The sequence below is a fragment of the Engystomops pustulosus genome, chromosome 7, assembly GCF_040894005.1.
Source record: "Engystomops pustulosus chromosome 7, aEngPut4.maternal, whole genome shotgun sequence".
Classification (NCBI taxonomy): Eukaryota; Metazoa; Chordata; class Amphibia; order Anura; family Leptodactylidae; genus Engystomops; species Engystomops pustulosus.
The window spans coordinates 571,650-594,096 of record NC_092417.1 but is presented as its reverse complement, the minus strand read 5'-3'; positions in this window follow the sequence as shown (position 1 = coordinate 594,096).

The following is a 22,447-nucleotide window of genomic DNA, read 5'->3' as shown; positions in this document are numbered from 1 at the left end:
ATTACTGACTGCATCACATTTATTACTGACTGCTCCACATTTATTACTGGCTGTATCACATTTATTACTGACTGCTCCATATTTATTACTGACTATATCACATTTATTACTGACTGCTCCACATTTATTACTGACTGCTCCACATTTATTACTGACTGTATAACATTTATTACTGACTGCTCCACATTTATTACTGACTGCTTCACATTTATTACTGACTGTATCACATTTATTAATGACTGCTCCACATTTATTACTGACTGTATCACATTTATTACTGACTGCATCACATTTATTAATGACTGCTCCACATTTATTACTAACTGCATCACATTTATTACTGACTGCTCCACATTTATTACTGACTGCTTCACATGTATTACTGACTGTATCACATTTACTACTGACTGTATCACATTTATTACTGACTGCTCCACATTTATTACTGACTGCTCCACATTTATTACTGACTGTATCACATTTATTACTGACTGCATCACATTTATTACTGACTGCTCCACATTTATTACTGACTGTATCACATTTATTACTGACTGCTCCACATTTATTACTGACTGCATCACATTTATTACTGATTGCTCCACTTTTTTTACTGACTACTTCACATTTATTACTTACTGCATCACATTTATTAATGACTGCTCCACATTTATTACTAACTGCATCACATTTATTACTGACTGCTACACATTTATTACTGACTGTATCACATTTATTACTGACTGTATCACATTTATTACTGACTGCTCCACATTTATTACTGTTTGCTTCACATTTATTACTGACTGCTCCACATTTATTACTGACTGCATCACATTTATTACTGACTGCTCCACATTTATTACTGACAGCTCCACATTTATTACTGGCTATATCACATTTATTACTGACTGCATCACATTTATTACTGACTGCATCACATTTATTACTGACTGCTCCACATTTATTACTGACTGTATCACATTTATTACTGACTGCTCCACTTTTTTTACTGACTGTATCACATTTATTACTGACTGCTCCACTTTTTTTACTGACTGCTTCACATTTATTACTGACTACTTCACATTTATTACTTACTGCATCACATTTATTAATGACTGCTCCACATTTATTACTAACTGCATCACATTTATTACTGACTGCTACACATTTATTACTGACTGTATCACATTTATTACTGACTGTATCACATTTATTACTGACTGCTCCACATTTATTACTGACTGTATCACATTTATTACTGACTGCTCCACATTTATTACTGACTGCTCCACATTTATTACTGACTGCATCACATTTATTACTGACTGCTCCACATTTATTACTGGCTGTATCACATTTATTACTGACTGCTCCATATTTATTACTGACTGTATCACATTTATTACTGACTGCTCCACATTTATTACTGACTGCTCCACATTTATAACTGACTGTATCACATTTATTACAGACTGCTCCACATTTATTACTGACTGCTCCACATTTATTACTGACTGTATCACATTTATTACTGACTGCTCCACATTTATTACTGGCTGTATCACATTTATTACTGACTGCTCCACATTTATTACTGACTGTATCACATTTATTAGTGACTGCTACACATTTATTACTGACTGTAACACATTTATTACTGACTGTAACACATTTATTACTGACTGCTCCACATTTATTACTGACTACATCACATTTATCACTGACTGCTCCACATTTATTACTGACTGTATCACATTTATTACTGACTGTAACACATTTATTACTGACTGCTCCACATTTATTACTGACTGTATCACATTTATTACTGGCTGTATCACATTTATTACTGACTGCTCCATATTTATTACTGACTGTATCACATTTATTACTGACTGCTCCACATTTATTACTGACTGCTCCACATTTATAACTGACTGTATCACATTTATTACAGACTGCTCCACATTTATTACTGACTGCTCCACATTTATTACTGACTGTATCACATTTATTACTGACTGCTCCACATTTATTACTGGCTGTATCACATTTATTACTGACTGCTCCACATTTATTACTGACTACATCACATTTATTACTGACTGCTCCACATTTATTACTGACTGTATCACATTTATTAGTGACTGCTACACATTTATTACTGACTGTAACACATTTATTACTGACTGTAACACATTTATTACTGACTGCTCCACATTTATTACTGACTGTATCACATTTATTACTGACTGCTACACATTTATTACTGACTGCATCACATTTATTACTGACTGCATCACATTTATTACTGACTGCTCCACATTTATTACTGACTGTATCACATTTATTACTGACTGCTACACATTTATTACTGACTGCATCACATTTATTACTGACTGCATCACATTTATTACTGACTGCTCCACATTTATTACTGACTGCTACACATTTATTACTGACTACATCACATTTATTACTGACTGCTCCACATTTATTACTGACTGCTCCACATTTATTACTGACTGTATCACATTTATTACTGACTGCTCCACATTTATTACTGGCTGTATCACATTTATTAGTGACTGCTCCACATTTATTACTGACTGTAACACATTTATTACTGACTGCTACACATTTATTACTGACTGCTACACATTTATTACTGACTGCATCACATTTATTACTGACTGCTTCTCATTTATTACTGACTGCATCACATTTATTACTGACTACATCACATTTATTACTGACTACTTCACATTTATTACTGACTGCTCCACATTTATTACTGACTGCTCCACATTTATTACTGGCTACATCACATTTATTACTGACTGTATCACATTTATTACTGACTGCATCACATTTATTACTGACTGCTCCACATTTATTACTGACTGCTCCACATTTATTACTGACTGCATCACATTTATTACTGACTGCTCCACATTTATTACTGACTGGTCCATATTTATAACTGACTGTATCACATTTATTACTGACTGCTCCACATTTATTACTGACTACTTCACATTTATTACTTACTGCATCACATTTATTAATGACTGCTCCACATTTATTACTGACTGCTCCACATTTATTACTTACTGCATCACATTTATTAATGACTGCTCCACATTTATTACAAACTGCATCACATTTATTACTGACTGCTCCACATTTATTACTGACTGCATCACATTTATTACTGACTGCATCACATTTATTACTGACTGCTCCACATTTATTACTGACTGCATCACATTTATTACTTACTGCATCACATTTATTACTGACTGGTCCATATTTATTACTGACTGTATCACATTTATTACTGACTGCTCCACATTTATTACTGACTGCTCCACATTTATTACTGACTGCAAGACATTTATTACTGACTGCTCCACATTTATTACTGGCTGTATCACATTTATTACTGACTACTTCACATTTATTACTGAGTGCTCCACATTCATTACTGACTGCTCCACATTTATTACTGACTGCATCACATTTATTACTGACTGCTCCACATTTATTACTGACTGCTCCACATTTATTACTGACTGCATCACATTTATTACTGACTGCTCCACATTTATTACTGACTGCATCACATTTATTACTGACTGCTCCTAATTTATTACTGACTACATCACATTTATTACTGAGTGCTACACATTTATTACTGACTGCTCCACATTCATTACTGACTGCTCCACATTTATTACTGACTGTATCACATTTATTACTGGCTGCTCCACATTTATTACTGACTGCTCCACATTTATTACTGACTGCTCCACTTTTTTTACTGACTGCTTCACATTTATTACTTACTGCATCACATTTATTACTGATTGTATCACATTTATTACTGACTGCTCCACATTTATTACTGACTGCTCCACATTTATAACTGACTGTATCACATTTATTACAGACTGCTCCACATTTATTACTGACTGCTCCACATTTATTACTGACTGTATCACATTTATTACTGACTGCTCCACATTTATTACTGGCTGTATCACATTTATTACTGACTGCTCCACATTTATTACTGACTACATCACATTTATTACTGACTGCTCCACATTTATTACTGACTGTATCACATTTATTAGTGACTGCTACACATTTATTACTGACTGTAACACATTTATTACTGACTGTAACACATTTATTACTGACTGCTCCACATTTATTACTGACTGTATCACATTTATTACTGACTGCTACACATTTATTACTGACTGCATCACATTTATTACTGACTGCATCACATTTATTACTGACTGCTCCACATTTATTACTGACTGTATCACATTTATTACTGACTGCTACACATTTATTACTGACTGCATCACATTTATTACTGACTGCATCACATTTATTACTGACTGCTCCACATTTATTACTGACTGCTACACATTTATTACTGACTACATCACATTTATTACTGACTGCTCCACATTTATTACTGACTGCTCCACATTTATTACTGACTGTATCACATTTATTACTGACTGCTCCACATTTATTACTGGCTGTATCACATTTATTAGTGACTGCTCCACATTTATTACTGACTGTAACACATTTATTACTGACTGCTACACATTTATTACTGACTGCTACACATTTATTACTGACTGCATCACATTTATTACTGACTGCTTCTCATTTATTACTGACTGCATCACATTTATTACTGACTACATCACATTTATTACTGACTACTTCACATTTATTACTGACTGCTCCACATTTATTACTGACTGCTCCACATTTATTACTGGCTACATCACATTTATTACTGACTGTATCACATTTATTACTGACTGCATCACATTTATTACTGACTGCTCCACATTTATTACTGACTGCTCCACATTTATTACTGACTGCATCACATTTATTACTGACTGCTCCACATTTATTACTGACTGGTCCATATTTATAACTGACTGTATCACATTTATTACTGACTGCTCCACATTTATTACTGACTACTTCACATTTATTACTTACTGCATCACATTTATTAATGACTGCTCCACATTTATTACTGACTGCTCCACATTTATTACTTACTGCATCACATTTATTAATGACTGCTCCACATTTATTACAAACTGCATCACATTTATTACTGACTGCTCCACATTTATTACTGACTGCATCACATTTATTACTGACTGCATCACATTTATTACTGACTGCTCCACATTTATTACTGACTGCATCACATTTATTACTTACTGCATCACATTTATTACTGACTGGTCCATATTTATTACTGACTGTATCACATTTATTACTGACTGCTCCACATTTATTACTGACTGCTCCACATTTATTACTGACTGCAAGACATTTATTACTGACTGCTCCACATTTATTACTGGCTGTATCACATTTATTACTGACTACTTCACATTTATTACTGAGTGCTCCACATTCATTACTGACTGCTCCACATTTATTACTGACTGCATCACATTTATTACTGACTGCTCCACATTTATTACTGACTGCTCCACATTTATTACTGACTGCATCACATTTATTACTGACTGCTCCACATTTATTACTGACTGCATCACATTTATTACTGACTGCTCCTAATTTATTACTGACTACATCACATTTATTACTGAGTGCTACACATTTATTACTGACTGCTCCACATTCATTACTGACTGCTCCACATTTATTACTGACTGTATCACATTTATTACTGGCTGCTCCACATTTATTACTGACTGCTCCACATTTATTACTGACTGCTCCACTTTTTTTACTGACTGCTTCACATTTATTACTTACTGCATCACATTTATTACTGATTGTATCACATTTATTACTGACTGCTCCACATTTATTACTGACTGTATCACATTTATTACTGACTGCTACACATTTATTACTGACTGCATCACATTTATTACTGACTGCTCCACATTTATCACTGACTGTATCACATTTATTACTGACTGCTCCACATTTATTACTGACTGCTTCACATTTATTACTTACTGCATCACATTTATTACTGACTGCTTCACATTTATTACTGACTGCTCCACATTTATTACTGACTGTATCACATTTATTACTGACTGCTCCTAATTTATTACTGACTACATCACATTTATTACTGAGTGCTACACATTTATTACTGACTGTATCACATTTATTACTGATTGCTCCACATTTATTACTGACTGCACCACATTTATTACTGACTGTATCACATTTATTACTGACTGCTCCACATGTATTACTGACTGTATCACATTTATTACTGAGTGCTCCACATTTATTACTGACTGCTCCACATTCATTACTTACTGCTCCACTTTTTTTACTGACTGCTTCACATTTATTACTGACTGCATCACATTTATTACTGACTGCACCACATTTATTACTGACTGCATCACATTTATTACTGACTGCTACACATTTATTACTGACTGCATCACATTAATTATTGACTACTTCACATTTATTACTGACTGCTCCACATTTATTACTGACTGCTCCACATTTATTACTATCTGCATCACATTTATTACTGACTGCTCCACATTTATTACTGACTACATCACATTTATTACTGACTGTATCACATTTATTACTGACTGTATCACATTTATTACTGACTGTATCACATTTATTACTGACTGCTCCACATGTATTACTGACTGCTCCACATTTATTACTGACTGCTTCACATTTATTACTGACTGCTTCACATTTATTACTGACTGCTCCACATTTATTACTGACTGCATCACATTTATTACTGACTGCTCCACATTTATTACTGACTGCTTCACATTTATTACTGACTGTATCACATTTATTACTGACTGCTCCACATTTATTACTGACTGCTCCACATTTATTACTGACTGCATCACATTTATTACTGACAGCTCCACATTTATTACTGGCTATATCACATTTATTACTGACTGCATCACATTTATTACTGACTGCTCCACATTTATTACTGACTGCTCCACATTTATTACTGGCTATATCACATTTATTACTGACTGCTCTACATTTATTACTGACTGCTCCACATTTTTTTACTGACTGCTCCACATTTATAACTGACTGTATCACATTTATTACAGACTGCTCCACATTTATTACTGACTGCTTCACATTTATTACTGACTGCTTCACATTTATTACTGACTGCATCACAATTATTAATGACTATATCACTTTTATTACTAACTGCTTCACATTTTTACTGACTGCACCACATTTATTACGGACTGTTTCACATTTATTACTGGCTGCTCCACATTTATTACTGACTGCTCCACATTTATTACTTACTGCTCCACTTTTTTTACTGACTGCTCCACATTTATTACTTACTGCATCACATTTATTACTGACTGCTCCACATTTATTACTGACTGTATCACATTTATTACTGACTGCTCCACATTTATTACTGACTACTTCACATTTATTACTTACTGCATCACATTTATTAATGACTGCTCCACATTTATTACTAACTGCATCACATTTATTACTGACTGCTCCACATTTATTACTGACTGTATCACATTAATTACTGACTGCTCCACATTTATTACTGACTGCTCCACATTTATTCCTGACTGCATCACATTTATTACTGACTGCTCCACATTTATTACTGACTGCTCCACTTTTTTTACTGACTGCTTCACATTTATTACTGACTACTTCACATTTATTACTGACTGCTTCACATTTATTACTGACTGTATCACATTTATTACTGACTGCTCCACATTTATTACTGACTGCTCCACATTTATTACTGACTGCTCCACATTTATAACTGACTGTATCACATTTATTACAGACTGCTCCACATTTATTACTGACTGCTTCACATTTATTACTGACTGCATCACATTTATTAATGACTATATCACTTTTATTACTAACTGCTCCACATTTTTACTGACTGCTCCACATTTATTACTGACTGCTCCACTTTTATTACTGACTGTATCACATTTATTACTGACTGCTCCACATTTATTACTGGCTGTATCACATTTATTAGTGACTGCTACACATTTATTACTGACTGCATCACTTTTATTACTGACTGCTCCACATTTATTACTGACTACATCACATTTATTACTGACTGCTCCACATTTATTAGTGACTGCTACACATTTATTACTGACTGCATCACATTTATTACTGACTGCTACACATTTATTACTGACTACATCACATTTATTACTGACTGTATCACATTTATTACTGACTGCTCCAAATTTATTCTGACTGCTCCACATATATTACTGACTGTATCACATTTATTACTGACTGCTTCTCATTTATTACTGACTGCTCCACATTTTTTACTGACTGCTCCACATTTATTACTGACTGTATCACATTTATTACTGACTGCTCCACATTTATTACTGACTGCTCCACATTTATTACTGGCTGTATCACATTTATTACTGACTGCTCCACATTTATTACTGACTGCATCACATTTATTACTGACTGCTCCACATTTATTACTTACTGCTCCACATTTATTACTGACTGTATCACATTTATTGCTGACTGCTCCACATTTATTACTGACTACATCACATTTATTACTGGCTGTATCACATTTATTACTGACTGCTCCACATTTATTACTGACTGCTCCACATTTATTACTAGCTGCATCACATTTATTACTGACTGCTCTACATTTATTACTGACTGTATCACATTTATTACTGACTGCTCCACATTTATTACTGACTGTATCACATTTATTACTGACTGTATCACATTTATTACTGACTGCTCCACATTTATTACTTACTGCATCACATTTATTAATGACTGCTCCACATTTATTACTAACTGCATCACATTTATTACTGACTGCATCACATTTATTACTGACTGTATCACATTTATTACTGACTGTATCACATTTATTACTGACTGCTCCACATTTATTACTGACTGTATCACATTTATTACTGACTGCTCCACATTTATTACTGACTGCTCCACATTTATTACTGACTGCATCACATTTATTACTGACTGCTCCACATTTATTACTGACTGCTCCACATTTATTACTGACTGTATCACATTTATTACTGACTGCATCACATTTATTACTGACTGCTCCACATTTATTACTGACTGTATTACATTTATTACTGACTGCTCCACATTTATTACTGACTGCTCCACATTTATTACTGACTGCATCACATTTATTACTGACTGCTCCACATTTATTACTGACTGCTCCACATTTATTACTGACTGCATCACATTTATTACTGACTACTTCACATTTATTACTGACTGTATCACATTTATTACTGACTGCTCCACATTTATTACTGACTGCTCCACATTTATTACTGACTGTATCACATTTATTAATGACTGCTCCACATTTATTACTGACTGCATCACATTTATTATTGACTACTTCACATTTATTACTGACTGCTCCACATTTATTACATACTGCTCCACTTTTTTTACTGACTGCTTCACATTTATTACTGACTACTTCACATTTATTACTAACTGCTCCATATTTATTACTGACTGTATCACATTTATTACTGACTGCTCCACATTTATTACTGACTGCTCCACATTTATTACTGACTGCATCACATTTATTACTGACTGCTCCACATTTATTACTGGCTGTATCACATTTATTACTGACTGCTCCACATTTATTACTGACTGCAACACATTTATTACTGACTGCTCCACATTTATTACTGACTGCATCACATTTATTACTGACTGCTCCACATTTATTACTTACTGCTCCACTTTTTTTACTGACTGCTCCACATTTATTACTGACTGCTCCACATTTATTACTGACTACATCACATTTATTACTGACTGCTCCACATTTATTACTGACTGCTCCACATTTATTATTGACTACTTCACATTTATTACTGACTGCTCCACATTTATTACTTACTGCTCCACTTTTTTTACTGACTGCTTCACATTTATTACTTACTGCATCACATTTATTACTGACTGCTCCACATTTATTACTGACTGTATCACATTTATTACTGACTGCTCCACATTTATTACTGACTACTTCACATTTATTACTTACTGCATCACATTTATTAATGACTGCTCCACATTTATTACTAACTGCATCACATTTATTACTGACTACATCACATTTCTTAATGACTGCTCCACATTTATTACTGACTGTATCACATTTATTACTGACTGCTCCACATTTATTACTGACTGCTCCACATTTATTACTGACTGCATCACATTTATTACTGACTGCTCCACATTTATTACTGACTGCTCCACATTTATTACTGACTGCTCCACTTTTTTTACTGACTGCTTCACATTTATTACTGACTACTTCACATTTATTACTTACTGCATCACATTTATTAATGACTGCTCCACATTTATTACTAACTGCATCACATTTATTACTGACTGCTACACATTTATTACTGACTGCATCACATTTATTACTGACTGCTCCACATTTATTACTGACTGCTCCACATTTATTACTGACTGCATCACATTTATTACTGACTGCTCCACATTTATTACTGGCTGTATCACATTTATTACTGACTGCTCCACATTTATTACTGACTGCTCCACATTTATTACTGACTGCATCACATTTATTACTGACTGCTCCACATTTATTACTGACTGCTCCACATTTATTACTGACTGTATCACATTTATTACTGACTGCTCCACATTTATTACTGACTGCTCCACATTTATTACTGACTGCTTCACATTTATTACAGACTGCTCCACATTTATTACTGACTGCTTCACATTTATTACTGACTGCTCCACATTTATAACTGACTGTATCACATTTATTACTGACTGCTCCACATTTTTACTGACTGCTCCACATTTATTACTGACTGCTCCACATTTATTACTGACTGTATCACATTTATTACTGACTGCTCCACATTTATTACTGACTGCTCCACATTTATTACTGACTGTATCACATTTATTAGTGACTGCTACACATTTATTACTGACTGCATCACATTTATTACTGACTGCTCCACATTTATTACTGACTACATCACATTTATTACTGACTGCTCCACATTTATTACTGACTGTATCACATTTATTACTGACTGCTCCACATTTATTACTGGCTGTATCACATTTATTAGTGACTGCTACACATTTATTACTGACTGCATCACATTTATTACGGACTGCTCCACATCTATTACTGACTGTATCACATTTATTACTGACTGCTTCTCATTTATTACTGACTGCTCCACATTTTTTACTGACTGCTCCACATTTATTACTGACTGTATCACATTTATTACTGACTGCTCCACATTTATTACTGACTGCTCCACATTTATTACTGGCTGTATCACATTTATTACTGACTGCTCCACATTTATTACTGACTGCATCACATTTATTACTGACTGCTCCACATTTATTACTGACTGCTCCACATTTATTACTAGCTGCATCACATTTATTACTGACTGCTCTACATCTATTACTGACTGTATCACATTTATTACTGACTGCTACACATTTATAACTGACTACATTACATTTATTACTGACTGCTCCAAATTTATTACTGACTGTATCACATTTATTACTGACTGCTCCACATTTATTACTGACTGTATCACATTTATTACTGACTGTATCACATTTATTACTGACTGTATCACATTTATTACTGACTGCTCCACATTTATTACTGACTGTATCACATTTATTACTGACTGCTCCACATTTATTACTTACTGCATCACATTTATTAATGACTGCTCCACATTTATTACTGACTGTTTTACATTTATTACTGACTGCTCCACATTTATTACTAACTGCATCACATTTATTACTGACTGCTACACATTTATTACTGACTGCATCACATTTATTACTGACTGTATCACATTTATTACTGACTGCTCCACATTTATTACTGACTGTATCACATTTATTACTGACTGCTCCACATTTATTACTTACTGCATCACATTTATTAATGACTGCTCCACATTTATTACTAACTGCATCACATTTATTACTGACTGCATCACATTTATTACTGACTGCTACACATTTATTACTGACTGCATCACATTTATTACTGACTGTATCACATTTATTACTGACTACTCCACATTTATTACTGACTGCTCCATATTTATTACTGACTGCATCACATTTATTACTGACTGCATCACATTTATTACTGACTGCTCCACATTTATTACTGACTGTATCACATTTATTACTGACTGCTTCACATTTATTACTGACTTCTCCACATTTATTACTGACTGCATCACATTTATTACTGACTGCTCCACATTTATTACTGGCTGTATCACATTTATTACTGACTGCTCCATATTTATTACTGACTGTATCACATTTATTACTGACTGCTCCACATTTATTACTGACTGCTACACATTTATTACTGACTGCATCACATTTATTACTGACTGTATCACATTTATTACTGACTGCTCCACATTTATTACTGACTGTATCACATTTATTACTGACTGCTCCACATTTATTACTGACTGCATCACATTTATTACTGACTGCTCCAAATTTATTACTGACTGCTCCACATTTATTACTGGCTGTATCACATTTATTACTGACTGCTCTACATTTATTACTGACTGCTCCACATTTTTTTACTGACTGCTCCACATTTATAACTGACTGTATCACATTTATTACTGACTGCTCCACATTTATTACTGAGTGCTTCACATTTATTACTGACTGCATCACATTTATTAATTGACTATATCACTTTTATTACTAACTGCTCCACATTTTTACTGACTGCTCCACATTTATTACTGACTGTATCACATTTATTACTGACTGCTCCACATTTATTACTGACTACATCACATTTATTACTGACTGCTCCACATTTATTACTGACTGTATCACATTTATTACTGACTGCTCCACATTTATTACTGACTGCTCCACATTTATTACTGACTGCTCTTTATTTATTACTGACTGTATCACATTTATTAGTGACTGCTACACATTTATTACTGACTGCATCACATTTATTACTGACTGCTACACATTTATTACTGACTACATCACATTTATTACTGACTGTATCACATTTATTACTGACTGCTCCAAATTTTTTCTGACTGCTCCACATATATTACTGACTGTATCACATTTATTACTGACTGCTTCTCATTTATTACTGACTGCTCCACACTTTTTACTGACTGCTCCACATTTATTACTGACTGTATCACATTTATTACTGACTGCTCCACATTTATTACTGGCTGTATCACATTTATTACTGACTGCTACACATTTATTACTGACTGCATCACATTTATTACTGACTGCTACACATTTATTACTGACTGCATCACATTTATTACTGACTGCTCCTAATTTATTACTGACTGTATCACATTTATTACTGATTGCTCCACATTTATTACTGACTGCTCCACATTTATTACTGACTGCACCACATTTATGACTGACTGTATCACATTTATTACTGACTGTATCACATTTATTATTGACTGTATCACATTTATTACTGACTGCTCCACATTTATTACTGGCTGTATCACATTTATTAGTGACTGCTACACATTTATTACTGACTGCATCACATTTATTACGGACTGCTCCACATTTATTACTGACTGTATCACATTTATTACTGACTGCTTCTCATTTATTACTGACTGCTCCACATTTTTTACTGACTGCTCCACATTTATTACTGACTGTATCACATTTATTACTGACTGCTCCACATTTATTACTGACTGCATCACATTTATTACTGACTGCTCCACATTTATTACTGACTGCTCCACATTTATTACTAGCTGCATCACATTTATTACTGACTGCTCTACATTTATTACTGACTGTATCACATTTATTACTGACTGCTACACATTTATAACTGACTACATTACATTTATTACTGACTGCTCCAAATTTATTACTGACTGTATCACATTTATTACTGACTGCTCCACATTTATCACTGACTGTATCACATTTATTACTGACTGTATCACATTTATTACTGACTGCATCACATTTATTACTGACTGCTCCTAATTTATTACTGACTACATCACATTTATTACTGAGTGCTACACATTTATTACTGACTGTATCACATTTATTACTGACTGCTCCACATTTATTACTGACTGTATCACATTTATTACTGACTGCTCCACATTTATTACTGACTGCATCACATTTATTACTTACTGTATCACATTTATTACTGACTACTTCACATTTATTACTGACTGCTCCACATTTATTACTGACTACTTCACATTTATTACTGACTGCTCCACATTTATTACTAACTGCATCACATTTATTACTGACTGCTCCACATTTATTATTGACTGTATCACATTTATTACTGACTGCTCCACATTTATTACTGACTGCTCCACATTTATTACTGACTGTATCACATTTATTACTGACTGCTCCACATTTATTACTGACTGTATCACATTTATTACTGACTGCTCCACGTTTATTACTGACTGCTCCACATTTTTTACTTACTGCTCCACTTTTTTTACTGACTGCTTCACATTTATTACTGACTGCTCCACATGTATTACTGACTGTATCACATTTATTACTGACTGCTCCACATTTATTACGGACTGTATCACATTTATTACTGGCTGCTCCACATTTATTACTGACTGCTCCACATTTATTACTTACTGCTCCACTTTTTTTACTGACTGCTCCACATTTATTACTTACTGCATCACATTTATTACTGACTGCTCCACATTTATTACTGACTGCATCACATTTATTATTGACTACTTCACATTTATTACTGACTGCTCCACATTTATTACTGACTGCATCACATTTATTATTGACTACTTCACATTTATTACTGACTGCTCCACATTTATTACTGACTGTATCACATTTATTACTGACTGCTCCACATTTATTACTAGCTGTATTACATTTATTACTGACTGCTCCACATTTATTACTGACTGCTCCACATTTATTACTAGCTGTATTACATTTATTACTGACTGCTCCACATTTATTACTGACTGCATCACATTTATTACTGACTGCTCCACATTTATTACTGACTGTATCACATTTATTACTGACTGCTCCACATTTATTACTGACTGTATCACATTTATTACTGACTGCTCCACATTTATTACTGACTGCTCCACATTTATTACTGACTGCATCACATTTATTAATGACTGCTCCACATTTATTACTAACTGCATCACATTTATTACTGACTGCTCCACATTTATTACTGACTGTATCACATTTATTACTGACTGCTCCACATTTATTACTGACTGCTCCACATTTATTACTTACTGCATCACATTTATTACTGACTGCTCCACATTTATTACTGACTGCTCCACATTTATTACTGACTGCTTCACATTTATTACTGACTGCTCCACATTTATTACTGACTGCTTCACATTTATTACTGACTACATCACATTTATTACTGACTGCTCCACATTTATTACTGACTGCATCACATTTATTACTGACTGTATCACATTTATTATTGACTACTTCACATTTATTACTGACTGCCCCACATTTATTACTTACTGCATCACATTTATCAATGACTGCTCCACATTTATTACTAACTGCTCCACATTTATTACTTACTGCATCACATTTATTACTGACTGCTCCACATTTATTACTGACTGCTCCACATTTATTACTGACTGCTCCACATTTATTACTTACTGCATCACATTTATTATTGACTACTTCACATTTATTACTGACTGCTCCACATTTATTACTGACTGCTCCACATTTATTATTGACTGTATCACATTTATTACTGACTGCTCCACATTTATTACTGACTGTATCACATTTATTACTGACTGCTCCACATTTATTATTGACTGCTCCACATTTATTACTGACTGCTCCACATTTATTACTGACTGCTACACATTTATTACTGACTGCTCCACATTTATTACTGACTGCTCCACATTTATTACTGACTGTATCACATTTATTACTGATTGCTCCACATTTATTACTGACTGCTCCACATTTATTACTGACTGCACCACATTTATTACTGACTGTATCACATTTATTACTGACTGCTCCACATTTATTACTGACTGTATCACATTTATTACTGACTGTATCACATTTATTACTGACTGCTCCACATTTATTACTTACTGCTCCACTTTTTTTACTGACTGCTTCACATTTATTACTGACTACTTCACATTTATTACTAACTGCATCACATTTATTACTGACTGCTTCACATTTATTACTGACTGTATCACATTTATTACTGACTGCTCCACATTTATTAATGGCTGTATCACATTTATTACTGACTGCTCCACATTTATTACTCACTGCTCCACATTTATTACTGGCTGTATCACATTTATTACTGACTGCTCCACATTTATTACTGACTGCATCACATTTATTACTGACTGCTCCAAATTTATTACTGACTGCTCCACATTTATTACTGACTGTATCACATTTATTACAGACTGCTCCACATTTATTACTGACTGCTTCACATTTATTACTGACTGCTCCACATTTATTACTGACTATATCACTTCTATTACTAACTGCTCCACATTTTTACTGACTGCTCCACATTTATTACTGACTGTATCACATTTATTACTGGCTGTATCACATTTATTACCGACTGCTCCACATTTATTACTGACTGCATCACATTTATTACTGACTGCTCCACATTTATTACTGACTGCATCACATTTATTACTGACTGCTCCACATTTATTACTGACTGTATCACATTTATTACTGACTGCTCCACATGTATTACTGACTGTATCACATTTATTACTGACTGCTCCACATGTATTACTGACCGTATCACTTTTATTACTGACTGCTTCACATTTATTACTGACTACTTCACATTTATTACTGACTGCATCACATTTATTACTGACTGCATCACATTTATTACTGACTGCATCACATTTATTACTGACTGTATCACATTTATTACTGACTGCATAACATTTATTACTGACTGCTCCACATTTATTACTGACTGTATCACATTTATTACTGACTGCTCCACATTTATTACTGACTGCTTCACATTTATTACTGACTGCTCCACATTTATTACTGACTGCATCACATTTATTACTGGCTGTATCACATTTATTACTGACTGTATCACATTTATTACTGACTGCTTCACATTTATTACTGACTGTATCACATTTATTACTGACTGCATCACATTTATTACTGACTGCTCCACATTTATTACTGACTGCTTCACATTTATTACTGACTGCTCCACATTTATTAATGACTATATCACTTTTATTACTAACTGCTCCACATTTTTACTGACTGCTCCACATTTATTACTGACTGTATCACATTTATTACTGACTGCTCCTCATTTATTACTGGCTGTATCACATTTATTACTGACTGCTCCACATTTATTACTGGCTGTATCACATTTATTACTGACTGCTCCATATTTATTACTGACTGTATCACATTTATTACTGACTGCTCCACATTTATTACTGACTGCTACACATTTATTACTGACTGCATCACATTTATTACTGACTGCTCCTAATTTATTACTGACTGTATCACATTTATCACTGATTGCTCCACATTTATTACTGACTGCTCCACATTTATTACTGACTGTATCACATTTATTACTGTTTCACATTTATTACTGACTGTATCACATTTATTACTGACTGCTCCACATTTTTTTACTGACTGCTCCACATTTATAACTGACTGTATCACATTTATTACTGACTGCTCCACATTTATTACTGAGTGCTTCACATTTATTACTGACTGCATCACATTTATTAATGACTATATCACTTTTATTACTAACTGCTCCACATTTTTACTGACTGCTCCACATTTATTACTGACTGTATCACATTTATTACTGACTGCTCCACATTTATTACTGACTGCTCCACATTTATTACTGACTGCATCACATTTATTACTGACTGCTACACATTTATTACTGACTGCATCACATTTATTACTGACTGTATCACATTTATTACTGACTGTATCACATTTATTACTGACTGCATCACATTTATTACTGACTGCTCCACATTTATTACTGGCTGTATCACATTTATTACTGACTGCTCCACATTTATTACTGACTGCTCCACATTTATTACTGACTGTATCACATTTATTACTGACTGCTCCACATTTATTACTGACTGCATCACATTTATTACTGACTGCTCCACATTTATTACTGACTGCTTCACATTTATTACAGACTGCTCCACATTTATTACTGACTGCTTCACATTTATTACTGACTGCTCCACATTTATAACTGACTGTATCACATTTATTACTGACTGCTCCACATTTTTACTGACTGCTCCACATTTATTACTGACTGCTCCACATTTATTACTGACTGTATCACATTTATTACTGACTGCTCCACATTTATTACTGGCTGCTCCACATTTATTACTGACTACATCACATTTATTACTGACTGCTCCACATTTATTACTGACTGCATCACATTTATTACTGACTGCTCCACATTTATTACTGACTACATCACATTTATTACTGACTGCTCCACATTTATTACTGACTGTATCACATTTATTAGTGACTGCTACACATTTATTACTGACTGCATCACATTTATTACTGACTGCATCACATTTATTACGGACTGCTACACATTTATTACTGACTACATCACATTTATTACTGACTGTATCACATTTATTACTGACTGCTCCACATTTATTACTGACTGTATCACATTTATTACTGACTGCATCACATTTATTACTGACTGCTCCACATTTATTACTGACTGTATCACATTTATTACTGACTGCTCCAAATTTTTTCTGACTGCTCCACATATATTACTGACTGTATCACATTTATTACTGACTGCTTCTCATTTATTACTGACTGCTCCACATTTTTTACTGACTGCTCCACATTTATTACTGACTGTATCACATTTATTACTGACTGCTCCACATTTATTACTGACTGCTCCACATTTATTACTGGCTGTATCACATTTATTACTGACTGCTCCACATTTATTACTGACTGCATCACATTTATTACTGACTGCTCCACATTTATTACTGACTGCTCCACATTTATTACTAGCTGCATCACATTTATTACTGACTGCTCTACATTTATTACTGACTGTATCACATTTATTACTGACTGCTACACATTTATAACTGACTACATTACATTTATTACTGACTGCTCCAAATTTATTACTGACTGTATCACATTTATTACTGACTGCTCCACATTTATTACTGACTGTAACACATTTATTACTGACTGTATCACATTTATTACTGACTGTATCACATTTATTACTGACTGCTCCACATTTATTACTGACTGTATCACATTTATTACTGACTGCTCCACATTTATTACTGACTGCTCCACATTTATTACTGATTGTATCACATTTATTACTGACTGCTCCACATTTATTACTGACTGCTCCACATTTATTACTGACTGCTCCACATTTTTACTGACTGTATCACATTTATTACTGACTGCATCACATTTATTACTGACTGCTCCACATTTATCACTGACTGTATCACATTTATTACTGACTGTATCACATTTATTACTGGCTGTATCACATTTATTACTGACTGCTCCACATTTATCACTGACTGTATCACATTTATTACTGACTGTATCACATTTATTACTGACTGCATCACATTTATTACTGACTGCTCCTAATTTATTACTGACTACATCACATTTATTACTGAGTGCTACACATTTATTACTGACTGTATCACATTTATTACTGACTGCTCCACATTTATTACTGACTGTATCACATTTATTACTGACTGCTCCACATTTATTACTGACTGTATCACATTTATTACTGACTGCTCCACATTTATTACTGACTGTATCACATTTATTACTGACTGCTCCACATTTATTACTTACTGCATCACATTTATTACTGACTGCATCACATTTATTACTGACTGCTCCACATTTATTACTGACTGCATCACATTTATTATTGACTACTTCACATTTATTACTGACTGCTCCACATTTATTACTAACTGCATCACATTTATTACTGACTGCTCCACATTTATTATTGACTGTATCACATTTATTACTGACTGCTCCACATTTATTACTGACTGCTCCACATTTATTACTGACTGCTCCACATTTATTACTGACTGCATCACATTTATTACTGACTGTATCACATTTATTATTGACTACTTCACATTTATTACTGACTGCTCCACATTTATTACTGACTGTATCACATTTATTACTGACTGCATCACATTTATTACTGACTGCACCACATTTATTACTGACTGTATCACATTTATTATTGACTACTTCACATTTATTACTGACTGCTCCACATTTATTACTGACTGCATCACATTTATTATTGACTACTTCACATTTATTACTGACTGCTCCACATTTATTACTAACTGCATCACATTTATTACTGACTGCTCCACATTTATTATTGACTGTATCACATTTATTACTGACTGCTCCACATTTATTACTGACTGCTCCACATTTATTACTGACTGTATCACATTTATTACTGACTGCTCCACATTTATTACTGACTGTATCACATTTATTACTGACTGCTCCACGTTTATTACTGACTGCTCCACATTTTTTACTTACTGCTCCACTTTTTTTACTGACTGCTTCACATTTATTACTGACTGCTCCACATGTATTACTGACTGTATCACATTTATTACTGACTGCTCCACCTTTATTACGGACTGTATCACATTTATTACTGGCTGCTCCACATTTATTACTGACTGCTCCACATTTATTACTTACTGCTCCACTTTTTTTACTGACTGCTCCACATTTATTACTTAATGCATCACATTTATTACTGACTGCTCCACATTTATTACTGACTGCTCCACATTTATTACTGACTGCATCACATTTATTATTGACTACTTCACATTTATTACTGACTGCTCCACATTTATTACTTACTGCTCCACTTTTTTTACTGACTGCTTCACATTTATTACTTACTGCATCACATTTATTACTGACTGCTCCACATTTATTACTGACTGTATCACATTTATTACTGACTGCTCCACATTTATTACTAGCTGTATTACATTTATTACTGACTGCTCCACATTTATTACTGACTGCTCCACATTTATTACTAGCTGTATTACATTTATTACTGACTGCTCCACATTTATTACTGACTGCATCACATTTATTACTGACTGCTCCACATTTATTACTGACTGTATCACATTTATTACTGACTGCTCCACATTTATTACTGACTGTATCACATTTATTACTGACTGCTCCACATTTATTACTGACTGTATCACATTTATTACTGACTGCTCCACATTTATTACTGACTGCTCCACATTTATTACTGACTGCTCCACATTTATTACTGACTGCATCACATTTATTAATGACTGCTCCACATTTATTACTAACTGCATCACATTTATTACTGACTGCTCCACATTTATTACTGACTGCATCACATTTATTAATGACTGCTCCACATTTATTACTAACTGCATCACATTTTTTACTGACGGCTCCACATTTATTACTGACTGTATCACATTTATTACTGACTGCTCCACATTTATTACTGACTGCATCACATTTATTACTGACTGCTCCACATTTATTACTGACTGCTCCACATTTATTACTTACTGCATCACATTTATTACTGACTGCTCCACATTTATTACTGACTGCATCACATTTATTATTGACTACTTCACATTTATTACTGACTGCTCCATATTTATTACTGACTGTATCACATTTATTACTGACTGCTCCACATTTATTATTGACTGCTCCACATTTATTACTGACTGCTCCACATTTATTACTGACTGCTACACATTTATTACTGACTGCTCCACATTTATTACTGACTGTATCACATTTATTACTGACTGCACCACATTTATTACTGACTGCACCACATTTATTACTGACTGTATCACATTTATTACTGACTGCTCCACATTTATTACTGACTGTATCACATTTATTACTGACTGTATCACATTTATTACTGACTGCTCCACATTTATTACTTACT